The sequence below is a fragment of the Cryptomeria japonica genome, chromosome 6 (assembly GCF_030272615.1).
Source record: "Cryptomeria japonica chromosome 6, Sugi_1.0, whole genome shotgun sequence".
NCBI classification, from domain to species: Eukaryota; Viridiplantae; Streptophyta; class Pinopsida; order Cupressales; family Cupressaceae; genus Cryptomeria; species Cryptomeria japonica.
In genome coordinates, this window is record NC_081410.1 from 477,917,833 (window position 1) to 477,932,345 (window position 14,513).

Here is a 14,513-nt window from a genome sequence, read left to right on the forward strand (position 1 = left end):
GCTTGTTCGCCTTCCCTCAAATTACTTCTAGAAGAATATTTGAACATGGAAAAAGTTGGTGCAAACTGCAAACGGCAAGTTTGAATATGAAACAAACTTTGTTCCAAAGTAGTTAAAAAGGTGACAAGAAAGAGAACGAGAGATTGTCACAAGGTTATTTCCCTTCGACTAGTGTTCCATGAGGATGTTTCTCCACCCCCCCACCCCCACAAAATCCACATATTTTTGGGACGTCGGGAATTGGAGGGGATGTCCCCCCGCTGTCCACCACCACTATTCAAATCTCAAGGACATCTCCTGGACGCCTCCTGGTTTGGGGACTCTGAGACGTCCTCAAGATGTTCTCGACACTTCAGGAGTCCCTCAACCATCCCAAGGACTTCTAGGTGTTGAAAAAAATAAGTGATAAAATTGTATAAATCGCATTCACCATTAAGGTTTGAGAGGTTTTGAAGGTCTTAATTTGTGCTTGAAAGCGAGGGCTTCATCCCTTGCCCCTCCCCTATATCACGATAGGGAACGCACCAAGGGCGCTGCTGTCATGTCCCATCCTGGATCTCTACTTCAAAAGATCATTTCGAAAAGCAAACCTAGTGAATTGGCATATGAAGCTGGATACTTTTGATTCCTTTCCTTTATATCTTGTATTGCAGCCATCTATCAAAAATTTCTTTGTTTTGGTTTTTCGTGATATTGATTTCTGTGGCATATGTATGCAGTAGATTTGGCATGAAGTAGCAATAGCTGAAAATTTTCCATGTTCTACAAATACTTTTGAAATTTCTATTTTGCTAGGTTTCTACCATATCTTCAGTTGTTGTAAACTTGATATTCAATTACATCCCTCAAAAGTTAAAAGTCTGAGTGTAATGTTTTTGCAGATTTGATTATCAATCACAATGCCACATCAAAAAGACTTAGCGTGGACACATTGCACACCTATTCCCGGTAGCACGAAGGTCAAGTGCAATTGGTGTCTAAATGACGTCAGTGGTGGAATTTATCGTTTCAAATGGCATTTGGCAAAAGAATGAGGAAATAACAATGAGATATGAAAAAAATGCCCTCCAGATGTCTCATATCAGGCAAAACAATCTCTTGAAGGGATTGCTGAGAATAAGGCCAAAAAGGCGAGAATTGGAGTTGAACTAGGTTCTAGTTCTGCAGATCCCATGAGGAACTGTTTGGGTGAGGAGGATGGTGAAGATGGGGGTTTCAAGGAATTTGAGTCAACAACTAATTCTATAGCACGTGGACCAAACAGAGGGGGAGGAAACATTAATGCTTTCTTCCAACCTCATACTACACCAGGATCACAAACCACTTTGGAGAATACTGGATGGAGGAAAACTGCCACTGAACAAGCAAAGAAGGCAATTGCTAATTATTGGTACTCCTCTCACATGACATCCCATGCTTTCAAAAATCCATATTGGCAACCCATGGTAGAGGCTATTGCGGCTGTAGGTTCTAGGTTTCAAGACCCATCTTATAAGTCATTGAGGGTTGGTATGCTAAAAGATGCAGTAGAGGATGTTCTCGATGTTGTTAAACAACATCGATTACAGTGGGTTATTACCGGTTGCAGCATCATGTTAGATGGTTGGACAGATAGAAGGAACCGAACTCTCATTAACTTCCTTGTCTCTTGTGAGATTGGCACTGTTTTTAGAAATCTGTGGATGCATCTAATATAATGAAATCCACAAATGCATTGTTTGAGATGTATGACATGGTAGTTACGGATGTAGGGCCACAAAATGTGGTTCAATTTATCACAGACAATGTTGTTGCTTGTGTTGCTACAGAAAGACTTCTAACAGATAAATACTCTTCTATGTTTTTTACGCCATGTGCAGCACATTGCCTTGATCTAACCCTAGAGGACATTGGAAAAATTGAATGGGTTAAGGAGGCATTTCAAAAGGCTCACAAGGTTACCAAATTTGTTTATAATCAAACGAGGGTTTTGGCTATAATGCGCTCTTTCATAGGAGGCAAGGAGCTAGTTCGACCAAGGGTGACAAGATTTGCAACATATTTCCTTGCGTTACAAAAACTATGTGAACAAAAAGGTAATTTGACACGAATGTTTGTTTCGGCTAAGTGGATGGAGTTTGGCTTCACAACTCAAGCAAATGGCATAGCAGTGGCAGAGTACACGTATTCTACCACCTTTTGAGAATCGATTGAACAAATTGTAGAAATTTCAGAGCCTTTAGTAAAAGTCTTGAGACTAGTGGATGGGCAAAAACCCCCATAGGATATGTGTATGAGGCCATGGATAGGGCCAAGGAGGTGATAAGGAGTAAGTTGGGAAATAACAGGGATAGGTATATGCCGTTGTGGGTCATAATTGATAGCAAATGGGATGGACAGATGCACACTCCTCTCCATGCTGCGGGATTTTTGCTCAATCCTTTATTATTCTATAAGACTCCATTCATGGATATTGATGTTGAGATCAAACAAGGCTCATGGAAAAATTTGAGCAGGCTAAGGGTTTTCTCTCTTCTAGGGCTGCCCTGCAAAGCAGGAAGACCATCCAACCAGGTAGACTCTATAAACTTTTGACAATCTCTTTATTTTGCCAACATGCTCATTAAGTTTGTTAAAAATTTCAAATATTCTTAGTCTTACAATATAATCTTCGTATAATGTGTTTTTCAGCTGCATGGTGGGCTTCTTTTGGAGACAAATGACTAAATTTAAGGTGGATGGCCGTGCGCATTTTGAGCCAACCATGCAGTTCATCAACTTGTGAGCGTAATTGAAATATTTTTGAACACATACATTCTAAGAAATGCAACCGCCTATCACAACAACAGATGAATGACTTGGTATTTGTTCACCACAACCTCCGCTTGAAGATAAAGAAAGCTCAAGGTGAGAATATTGATATACAATTGCAGTAGTTGAAATTATATTCAATATTCATTGTGTTTCTCACTTGTAAGGCAAAGACTAATTTCTCCATGGGCAAAATCAGGAACTATTGAGGAAGACTCACCAATTGACCTCGATGAGATAGATCCAGAGTCCAAGTTGATTGTTGCTAATGATGATCATGATGATCATGATGATCCTCCGCTGGAGACTGAAGATTTTGATCTCATGAGGGAAGCCAACTTGGATCCTGAATGGATTGAACAAGCTAGGGCAAGCTCTCACCCAAAAGCTTCATCATCGGGGCCTCCCTCCCTCTAGCATGTCATTGCCTACAGTTGATTTTTTGGAATTTTGTACTTAGTTTACAAGCTGACTTTGTACAAAGTCACAAATTGCAATCGACATTTTGACATTTATCACCATCTAGATATTAATTATGTTGTGGTATGTTTTGTGCAACATAATCAGTGATATGAATATAAACAACGTAAATCTATTTTCTACAATCCATGTGTTGAAGTGTCTATTTTATTTGCCTACAATATCTCTATGCTATGGAAATGCCCTAAAATATTTTTTTTTAAAGTAGTTTTTGATTGTTTTTTTCCAATTTTTTATGTAATTTTGTAAATCCGATTTTTTCTCGATTTTTTCAAAAAATCTTATAGTTTTGTTTTGCCAATTAATTCCCCAAATGATTATGGCTTCCATGGCCGTAAAACCAAGGTTATCATCACAAGAGAGTGGATATTCTCCTCTACACTTTGGGCTCAAACTTAGACCCAAGGCGATAGAGGTATTGTAAACAAGATTGAAAAGGTTGAAAGATAAAGAAAAGTTAGACTAATACAATTGTATCCAATGTTAGCCCAACCCCCAAAGGGTGTCACTAGGTTAAAATTAACCAAAGTCACAAGGTTCGAATTTGAGTTTGTGTTCGACATCAATAGAATTTGGATAAAGTTTGACAAGGGGAAAACATTCATAAAAAAATTCAACATTAATTTTTTTTTATCGGTAAATCTATCTTTTTATTAATATTATCAAAGAAGTACATTATCATTAGAAATTCCAAAAAATATGCATATGATCTATATACCACCCCCATCTTGCGAAACTCTTACAAAGCATACAAAACGGCAACACCGCCCCCCATCTTGCAAAAACTCTACAAACATACAAAAAAGCTACTCCCCCCCCCCTTCTGCTAAAACCATACAATCATAAGAAGTGACTACTTCCGACTTGCATACATACACAAAATTTTGCACCGAAAGTTTCATTACAGTAGGTATGAAAGAGCAGAAACTAATTTACTACCATAATTTCTTTGCCTTTATCACCCGTTGCATGCATTCGACCAGTCGTAGCCTCTGAACCACCTACACCATCTCTATTCTCTAGAGAAAAACCCATCCACAACGCCCGACCCAACTTCTTATTTTTCAACCCCTGCAACCTATCTCATTTGTGCTTCGAAGACGAAGCCATTGACGATGGTGTTGAACGCTTCTCATAAAACCCCCATTTTTCTAGTTCCTTCCTAATACTTTGTTCTTTCTCCGCCTTCAAATAATCTTTTACACCGTTCATTCCTATTTGAGCTGAAGCTCTACACACCTCTTTATTACAATTGGCACTCCATAAGAGAAAAGGTCACATAGGTGGAATGAATTCACTCACATGCAACCAAGCTCCACCAGGACAAACAAACCCTTTTCCTTCCCTTGCCATCCCCATAAAATTCTCCAAACCCCCACACCATTCCTCTCGGATACAACTGCTTATCACCCATTTCACCGTTTCTTTGGCTTCTAGTTAAATACACCATGCTGCAAACATGAAGACTATATCAATATTGGTTCTGTATTTGAAATTTGCCTTCAAGTATTCATTTCCAAGGACAATTTTGACACGATTCAGGAAGTCTCTATCTCCGAACTTTGAAAATGTTTGACAGCCTTTCATCAAAGATATGTCCCTAAAAGGCTACAATGGGCTTTGCCGCCTGAAGTGAAAAATTTGCTTCCATTATGCCTATGGTTAAAATCTTCCCCTCTGAGTAGAAACACTCTTTCTCCAGACAAAACAAATAGTCTAGGGCTCTTTTCACCCAAAATAAGCTTCCATCCATCAAGTACAGTCCGCCACCCAAGAACATAAAAGCAAGCACATTGAATCTAAAAAAACTAAATTGCACCAATTCAACCATGATCGTAATATCCAATTGATCGAATTTCCCTAAATGTGCCTAGCTTTTCAGGGAATGAAAAGAGAGATTGCCTTCAGTGTATTCATGATCCCTGTCAAATCTAGTACGAAACCTTGTATGGTCGCCGCCACCACAACGAACCATTCCACCTTCCTTTTTCGTCCGTACAACAAGATCAACTTGCTAGGATCTGCATATATAAAAGACTCAATTCACAATATTTCCCAACATTAATAACATCTGAAATGAATTTATGATTACTCTTCTCTAAAATTTGAATTTGAATTTGAATCTAGTCCTCACATACTCCGACGTCACCTGCCAACATAGCCCATAGTGTGTGGATGTCACCCAACATAGCCTTCAGAACCATTCATAAATTTGACTGTTCGGGTGGAGGATACACAAGTTGGTTTCACCTTCATGAAGATCGAAGGCTTGATTTGCACATGCATCTACTTCTTTGTTGCAATCTCTAATAATATGAGACATCTTAAAACTTTGGAATGTGGCAAGGAGATTTTTAATACACTAAATTTCACAATCAAGCTTCCAATTTTCTGCCTTACCCCTGAGAATAGCATGAATAATAATCTAGGAATCTCCTTCAAGATGTAAATTTTCCACTCCTAACCTTCCAGCCATTTGAACTACCAAAAGGGCTACCTTGGCTTCAACCTCATTGTTAGATCCCACTCCTAGGAGTTGAATGCATTTAGCAATAATATGATCGTGGTAATCCCTCGCTATACAACCTGCACTCGACAGGCCGAGATTGGCTCGCGCCGCGCCGCGCCATCGAAATTGACCTTGATCCATCCCTGCTCCAATGGCATCAAGCTTGTTTGGCTAGCACTCTGTTGTAAAGGATTAACCCTTTGAAGCCCATTAACAGGCCAATTCAGCATTAGATTTGCCTTATATAAATTTAATTTTTTTTTAAATATAGATAATATATTTGAAATACTATAAAAATAGTTTAACAAAAATACGAAATATTTATAAAAATATATTGTATTTGGAATTATAGAGGACAAAAGAACAATATCTACTGTTGATGGTGCATTAGAACTAACAAATAAAATGATTAAATAACATTACTTACTCATTTCATTATGGGATGTACATAACTTTGATTGACCTCAATGTGATCATATATAAGCTTTCAAATGAAATTTTAATTTTAATAATTGAAAAACATTACCTACACATTATGTCACTACAAAGTGAAAAAAACAATCTATATAAAATAATAAACATGCCAAGCATCTAACTAATGGCCCATCTTAATCATCTATCCTTGATATCTCTTAAAACCTTCTATGGGCTTTATAAGTTTATCATCTTGTCTTTCCATTTCACCAAGAAAATTTAATCAACATATATGATTAAGAGTATCGCAACTATTACTATGTCCATTCATTTAAGTTAGACAAATCAAGGCTTTCACACCATTATTCGAGGAGAGACTTGAGCAGGTGGGATCCATGGGAGCGCAACATTGACTTGTGGCTTCCCACTTCATGCAGCTTGTAGGTCGACACCATTGCCAGGTTTAATGAAATTCGTCTCACCCTTTATTCTTTTGTTGTCGTGTCTTGTGCTTTGTGCCTTGACACCTCTGTCACACAACTGTGATTGAACAAACTTGTCTACAAGGCATTAAATTGTGCCCTAGGCGCTAACCTTTTTTGCTACAAAATTAAACCCAAATTTTGAAGAATTCTATAAGTTAGTTAAATGTCCACCGAATTTTGAACTACAAGCATGAAATTTGGTGTGACACAACCTATTACATAAATCACTGACAAATATGATACCCTTACTAATTTCGCAAAATTGTTGCCTTCAAAACAAACTAACTAGCATGGATTCAAAACTTCGAGCAATTAAGCATCTATGTTCCATGGGGACACATCTGCGGCCTTGGTATCCCTGTTCCTATACCGGAGGCAGAACAAGGACCCCAAGACGTTTTTATCTCATACCCTATAAGTTTCTTGGCCATTCGTCTAGGGGGAGTTTCCTAAGCGACGAGCGGATGTTTATGAGCCGTAGGAGACGGCCAAATGTCCCTGAGACAACCAAGGGATGCCAAGGCATCCCCCGACCGTCCCGGGGATGTCTAGCTGTCCCCTATGGCCTAGCACACCTTGTCAACACCAAAACAAAATAAAAGATAATTTTTAATTGATTTAAATACCTAGCCGGCCCCACCAAGACCACTAAACACCAATAAAAAATAAAAACCCTAATCTAAGCTTAAAAGAACCAAAAGGGAGAAAAAGACACTTCATTTTAGCATTTGCAAAGCTAGAGAAGAGTAGCAAGAGGAGAAGGAGCAGCTGGTAGGGCATCAAATCTACTTCACTAGATGTATGTTTTTCATTATGCATTTGTGTTTGCAATTTGTTTTACATTTTTTCAAGTTTTTGAACAAAAAAGGGAAGCATCGTGGGTTTATTTGTTTACTTTTGAACTTACAGCTCTCTTTGACATTCTCATACAAACAAGATCATGAGCAGCTATGAGAGTAATGGTGGGAGTTGTGATAGTGAGAATGATTAAGTTGAAATTGAAGAAACTCAAAGAACTCAAGCAACTAGACCTGGAAGTAGAAATGGGGCAGCCATTGGGAGTACTTCAAGAAGTGTTAATGTAACAGGGTCAGCAAGTTCAACCACAAACCCATTTGAATGTCCTTCCCAAATCCTCAAAGATTATGCAAAAGGCCCATTCAACTTCAAAAAAACTCTATTACAATTTTCTACAAGAGTTGACAAAGATAAGAAAAAAATTCAGGGGGTAGTAGAGTATGGGAGTGTCATTTGTGCCACAAACAATATAGGGGCAGCTATACTAGAGTCAATTGCCATCTTTTGTGGATAAGTGGTCAAGGGGTGAAAGGTTGCAAAAACATAACTCAAGCTGAGAAAATTGAGACAAATATATTGCATATGGAGGGGGAAGCATCAAGTAAAGGGACTTCAATGGAGAATTTGCAGCCTAGTTTGTCAATGGATGATGCTTCTCATGGGGGAGAGGGTGCCACTTCTAGTAGAGGAAAGACAAAGAAGACTAAGAAAGAAACTAATGTTGCTGATTTGTTTAACATACAAGCACGAGATAAAGCTGAAGCCTCTATTGCTAGTTTCTTTATGCTCATTGTATACCATTCCATGTCTCACGTTCATCATTCTTTAAACAAATGTTCAAAGATGTCATAACTTCTGGTCCCTCATTTGTTCCACTTGGAGAAAAAGAGCTACACACCACCCTTCTTGATAAAGAATACTCCAAGGTGACTATTTTGATGGAGGATATGAGACAAACATGGATAAGGAATGTATGCTCCATAATCATGGATGGGTGCACCGATATCAAACATCGGCCACTCATCAATCTTATTGTCACTAGCACTGCAGGCTCTTATTTTCTTAGAGCTATAGATTGTTCAGGGAAAAGGAAGGATGCAGCCTTCCAATTTCAGATTTTGAGAGAGGCCATAGAAGACGTTGGAGCCTCTAATGTTGTGCAGAGTGACTGATTCAGATCATGTGTAAGCTTGCTGGATTGATAGTGTAGAGTGCTTATAAGCACATTTTTTGGACCCCATGTTGTGTCCATGCATTGAACAATACCTTGAAGGACATTGTGAAAATTGATTGGATAAAGACAATGGTGTTAGAGGCTAGAAATGTGCAAATGTTCATTTGCAACCATCACACTTCACTTGCATTGTTTAGGATATTTTCGAAGAAGGAATTCCTCAAGCCCATGCTACTTCATTTTGTTAGAGAGGATGCTTAAGGTCGAGGAGAGTTTACAATCCATGGTGGTCAATGTAGAGTGGGTTGGATGGCATGACGGAAGCACATTGGAGGGAAGAAGTGTGAAGCAAAAAATCCTTGATGATAACCGGTGGTCCACAATGAGGTAAGAAAATTGGCATTGCTGATTTTATTATTTAATTAAAAAATTTAAAATGTTCATTTAGAACCAAATGATTATTGATTAATATATGTTTCTAACTTGTAACTTGTTTGCACTTGCAGATATATTTCCTGCTTCATTGAGCCTATCATGCAAGTGATTAGATATGCTGATACTAACTCTCCTAACCTTGGAGAGATTTATGAGACCTTTGATAGCATGCTCGGACAGATCAAGCAAGTCATTCATAGCAAGGGCCCTACTTGGGATTTTATGAGGAGCATCTTAGGCCCATTGTGACGCAACAATGGAACATTATGAACAACCCATTTCACATGGCAACCTATGCTCTCAATCCCAAATGGTATGCACTGAGACCTACGAGAGTGGCTCCATCTAGTGATGAAGAGGTGAAAGATGGCTTCTTTAAGGCCCTTGCAAAAATGTAGAGTGAAGATGATTCAACCAAACTTCGCACACAGTGGCTTGCAATTGTCAATCTTCGTGGTCCAACCTTTAGCAAACCGGAGGCGAGATCGAATAGAACTACATTAGCTCAATTCAACCCTATTCGATGGTGGACATGGCATGCTAGACCTAAGAGTAATTGTCGTTCGTCTTCTTTCATAGGTTGCCAACTCCTTTGCTACAGAGAGGAATTGGTCCACATATAGCCTCATACAATCAGTCAAGAGGAACCACCTTACCTCTAGACGATGGGATAAGTTAGTGGTTGTTCACAGTGCATTATGGCTACAGGATCGCCAAACTCCTGGGTATCGTCAAACTCCAGTCTTATGTTGGGATGTCAATCCCAAAGATGGTATGCAGGTTGAGGAGTAGACACCTCCGAGATTGTTTGGGGTTCCATTGGTTGAGGCGGCCCCTCATAGTGACAATGACTCAGACAGAAACTCAAGCTCTGATCTTGATTTAGACTCTTAGACCTACCATGTGCTGATCATGGACAGCCATATATTTTCTTAGTTCTATCTTGACATTATTGTGGACAATTGATTATGGACTTTCATGTTTTTTGTTTACAGTTTATGTCATTTCATAGTTATGGATGTTTAATATTTATGTCTATTGCGAATGTTTATGACATGTTTATTGACAATTATGAATGAAAGCATTTGAGTTTTGGTAAAATGTTTGTCAATTCTCAAGTGATATCTCAATTCAAGTCTAATGCTATGTATTAATGTTTATGATGAATGTTTTATCATTTTTACGATATGCATTTTTTAAATTTCTCTATATTTTTTAAAATCCCCCTATTTTTCTAACAATTTCCCCCTCGAAAATGGCCCAAAAGTACCCCTATACCAGAAAGTTAGAAACACATCTCACAATCCCCTGTCGTCCCCATCCCCGAAACTTCGTGGAACATAGTTAGGCACTTGTGTGGTTCCTTGAACAAAAAAAATGACCAACCATTAACCCTTAAATTGTCTTCAGCCGCCTATAGCTAGTGGATCTCAAGGATGGAGAGGAAATTTGCACCAAGCATGTGAGGATCATGCAAAATCTAGGATGTCGGAAGCAAGGGTACCTTCAAAACAAATAGTGGAGATATCAACAAGAGAATTTGGGAAGGAGGAAATTCAACAATCCTCATAATGGTAGCAAGGGCGACCAAACTCTAGCTTTTCAAATCTATAGATGGAATTGCACCCAAAAGTAAAACTGAAATGTTTTAGGAGGGAAGATAGTGAAATGGTTGTTGAAAGGTCGAATTAGGGATAATGGCAAACTCTAGAAGTGGTAAGGGTAGGTAAAAACATGTCTTGAGGGTTTCTAGTTTGAAACGAGAATTTGCTAGGAAAATGGAGCTATGGGATGCCCAATGGGAGTCCAAGTTTAGGATTAACCTTTCAAGTTTAAACTAAATAGAGAATAAAGCGAGACAGGAACCAAGTGAAGGAGGGGAATTGGAAATGGGAATCGATGAAGTGAGTGACAAGTCCGTACAAGCATCCAAGGTCTAAGGGAATGAGGGATGTCAAGGGTTGAACATGAGGAGGAACGTGGAACAAGGAATTGGGAAACAAGGAAGAATAGAGTCACTAGTTCGAGAAAGAAACGTGTACCAAGACTAAGGGATCATGGAGATTAGGAATCAAGGACTTGGCACCCAAAACCTTGGTGCCAAGGTTTTAAGTTCCTCTGCAAGCTTGAGGCCCAACAAGGAGAAACAAAGAACTACAAGGAGACACAAGTGGGGATCAAGTAGTGGACCAAACTTAGGACTTGGAACCTTAAATTCCAAGACAAAGGTCTAGCCCAATCCTCATAACCCGATTGAACTACACAACACAATGACTGAGGGCTTGAGAGAAATCAGAACCTTGTAACTTGGTTCCAAAGTTCTACGTCTGCCCATAGACCCACATTCAAAGCAAGAACTCAAAAGACTACCAAAAACACAAAACAAACTTAATAAGGAAAAACATAAGGCTTCCATCATAAGGGGATTACACACACAGGGTAATTTCATCAAAAATGCAAGGATTCTATAAATTTCAGAGGGGTTTCAACACTTCTCTCAATCTAAATCTTCAATTGAACTCTATAAAGGGCATGTCTATCTTTCTATGGTGGTACTACTTTAAACAAATTGTCATGTTCTTGCCAATAAATAGGGCCACAGCCACCTACAATTCAGGTGATATGGCAGACTCAAAGAATAATGAAAATAAAAAAATATACTAGTATTTCAATACCAGAGGCCGACCTAAGTAACAAAGGGTATCTTTGTAAAAGGGCCAACCAAGGGAAATATAATAATTAGGGGCCGACTTAGTCAACAGTCCAAGGAACTAACTCACATTCCTTTACTTGGCAGCGACCAGTTAAAATTAAAGAGAAACAACATAAGCAGTGTTTGAGGAGGTGTGACTCTTTGCAAAGAGATTGGTGAAGAGGTGTAACCTTTGCAAAGGCAATGGTTCATGAAGAGGTGTGACCCCCCCACTCCACATGGAAATATAAATAAGAGGACAATTCATTTGATGAAGCATCCATGAAGGAGGGCAGATAAGTGAGAAATGAATTAAGATCAGAACTGAGTAAGAGAAGAAAATAATTATATTATAGCAGCAATCAGATCAACAATAAATCTACGAATATGATAGAATTATAGGCATATTTATATGTCCATGCTATAGTAATGTTGGCAGCACTCAATGACCTTTGCAACTAAAACAAATGCTCTTTTATTATAAACATATAATAGAATATTCATATGATAGTGCATTCTGAATTTAGAGGAATGGGTTGCAAAGCGGGAAGGCTTATCAACCTTTCAAGTTCACGAGAGGTGAAGACCCAACCTATCTTTCATTGAGCATGACACCCCGAGATGGAATGCCCATGGGCTGGGAGGCATATGTGTGCTCTTGGGCTTGGTGGAGGGGGTAGTCTCATACTCTTATCAAACACACCACACCGAGATGGAGCACTCATGGGATGGGAGGCTGATTAGTGCTCCTACACTTGATCAAGGAGGATGGAGTGCCTCCAATGTGAATTGAGGGATGGAGTCGTCTTCTGATCCTACCATGCGTTGTGGGCCAAGGGATGAATGAGTGCCCTTGGGCTTGGCAAATTCTTCAAGTATGCCAGCCTGAAATGGATATCGTGGGCCAGGGGACGAATGAGTACCCTTGGGCTTGAGGTTTCCCCTCAAGTATGCCAACCCACAACGGATGGAAGAAGCCCTACTCATGCTCTTGCAGTACAAGGGAATCTCCCCTTGAGACTACCGTTTGCAAATGTTTCAACAAATTCCTAATGAGACTATTATAGGAATCCACATTGTAATGGCTATTGCTTATTTTTCAATATGAATGATATTTATGGATTTCATGAGCTTTACTAATGATTAGTATGATATATGATATTATGGCTTATGATTTAATGTCAATTTCCAGTGACTAACATTGTGTGCGGGACTTAGATCAGGATTCCCCTTTACAAGGCATTTCAAATGGGTAAAGTTGTATTCTTAAATGTACTATAATTCTTATTTTAACTGAAATTGTGATTGTAGGGCAAAATACAGTAATATCCCCAAAAGGGACATTACACAAATGATGTTCTCTTTGTTCATTCATTTTAGTGTTTTTATTGATAATTAGATGCCCTTCCTTGCTTTTGTGAACTTTGCCAGTTAGTGGTTGCCTTAGTAAAAATAAACTTGTGATTCATGAAACCTTCAAGTACTCTTTATCCTGGTTCTAATTTTCCAACAAATGCATGAGCCAATGGAGATAATAACAATCTATATGCATTGGGAATTTCATTTATGGGGACATCTCTGAATCTAAATCTTATTTGTCAATTTCAAATTTTCAACTAAACAGCATGGCTTATTTTCCACTTTGGTGTTTCAATGTTTTTAGGTGCATTTCAATCTTTTCAACAACATTATCATACCATTTGTTCTTTGCAGTTCAGATCTTAGAGCACTGAAAGGTTATAGATTCATTCCTCAGCATATGATCCATGCTTAATTTATATCCCGTTAAGCTTAGTGTTTCCTAAGGAATTGCCCCAACAAGTCTTCCTCATGATGACAATGCAGTATTCTGAGACCAAATCAGCACTTCACTCTATCGGCACCTCCATGGACCAACTTTGTTCATTCAGATACTCCATGGACACCCCTTCCCACCTTCTTTAGCTTCATTATCTCAGCATTATATTTCGATCACTCAAACCTATCCCCACCAATTTCTCAGCATCTCCATGGAGCTACCACAGAGAAAGTTTATCAGCAATACATTCGGGTACCTTAATCCTATCCCCTATAATTTTTCAAGCATTTCTTGCAATTTTCTGAAAATAGAAGCAACACAGCTATGTCCAGCTTTTTAAAATTTGACTTTGGGGAGAGAAACAGTTCCGTTTTCAAGCCACCAAAACACCGAAAAAAACATGAAGCTAAAGATAATTTAGAAGTTCTACTCTTTCCTCAAACTTGACAAAAGTGATATTTTTGGACACCATTAGATTCAATATCACATCACTAGTAGATTCTGTGCCTTTTTCTTTCCATTAGTATAATTTTTCTCTTGGTTATTATTTCTTGTTTTTATTCATTATATTTCCCCCAATTTTGATATCTTACATTAATAGGTTTGTAGGCCTCGAGTAATTTTAATCTGTCAAGATTGAAGAGTGATACGTGATATAGAAGTTTGATGTTAATTGGCAGAATTAGTCTTTCCTTATCAAAATCTGTGTAATGATTTTTGGATAATGTTGATCTTCTAGATACCAGATTCATTTTAATCCTACATACATGACTCGTTCATATGTTGTTATGACAACCAAAGAACCCAGGGACAAGCATGAAAATTGTAAATCAACTAAGGATAGAGTGTATGAAGGAAGATGATCAAGTGAGTGAATGCAGTTCCTAGCAGAAAACCTGCCTGTGGAGTTGAACATAAATAACAGAGCAGGATAACCA

General features: G+C 38.5%; 1 protein-coding gene across 8 annotated transcripts in view; it reads right to left on the reverse strand.

Annotated features, from left to right (window-relative positions):
* Positions 1 to 14,513, reverse strand: part of LOC131051056 (probable protein phosphatase 2C 8) — a 187,917-nt gene that overhangs the window by 113,338 nt on the left and 60,066 nt on the right. The window lies entirely within an intron of this gene.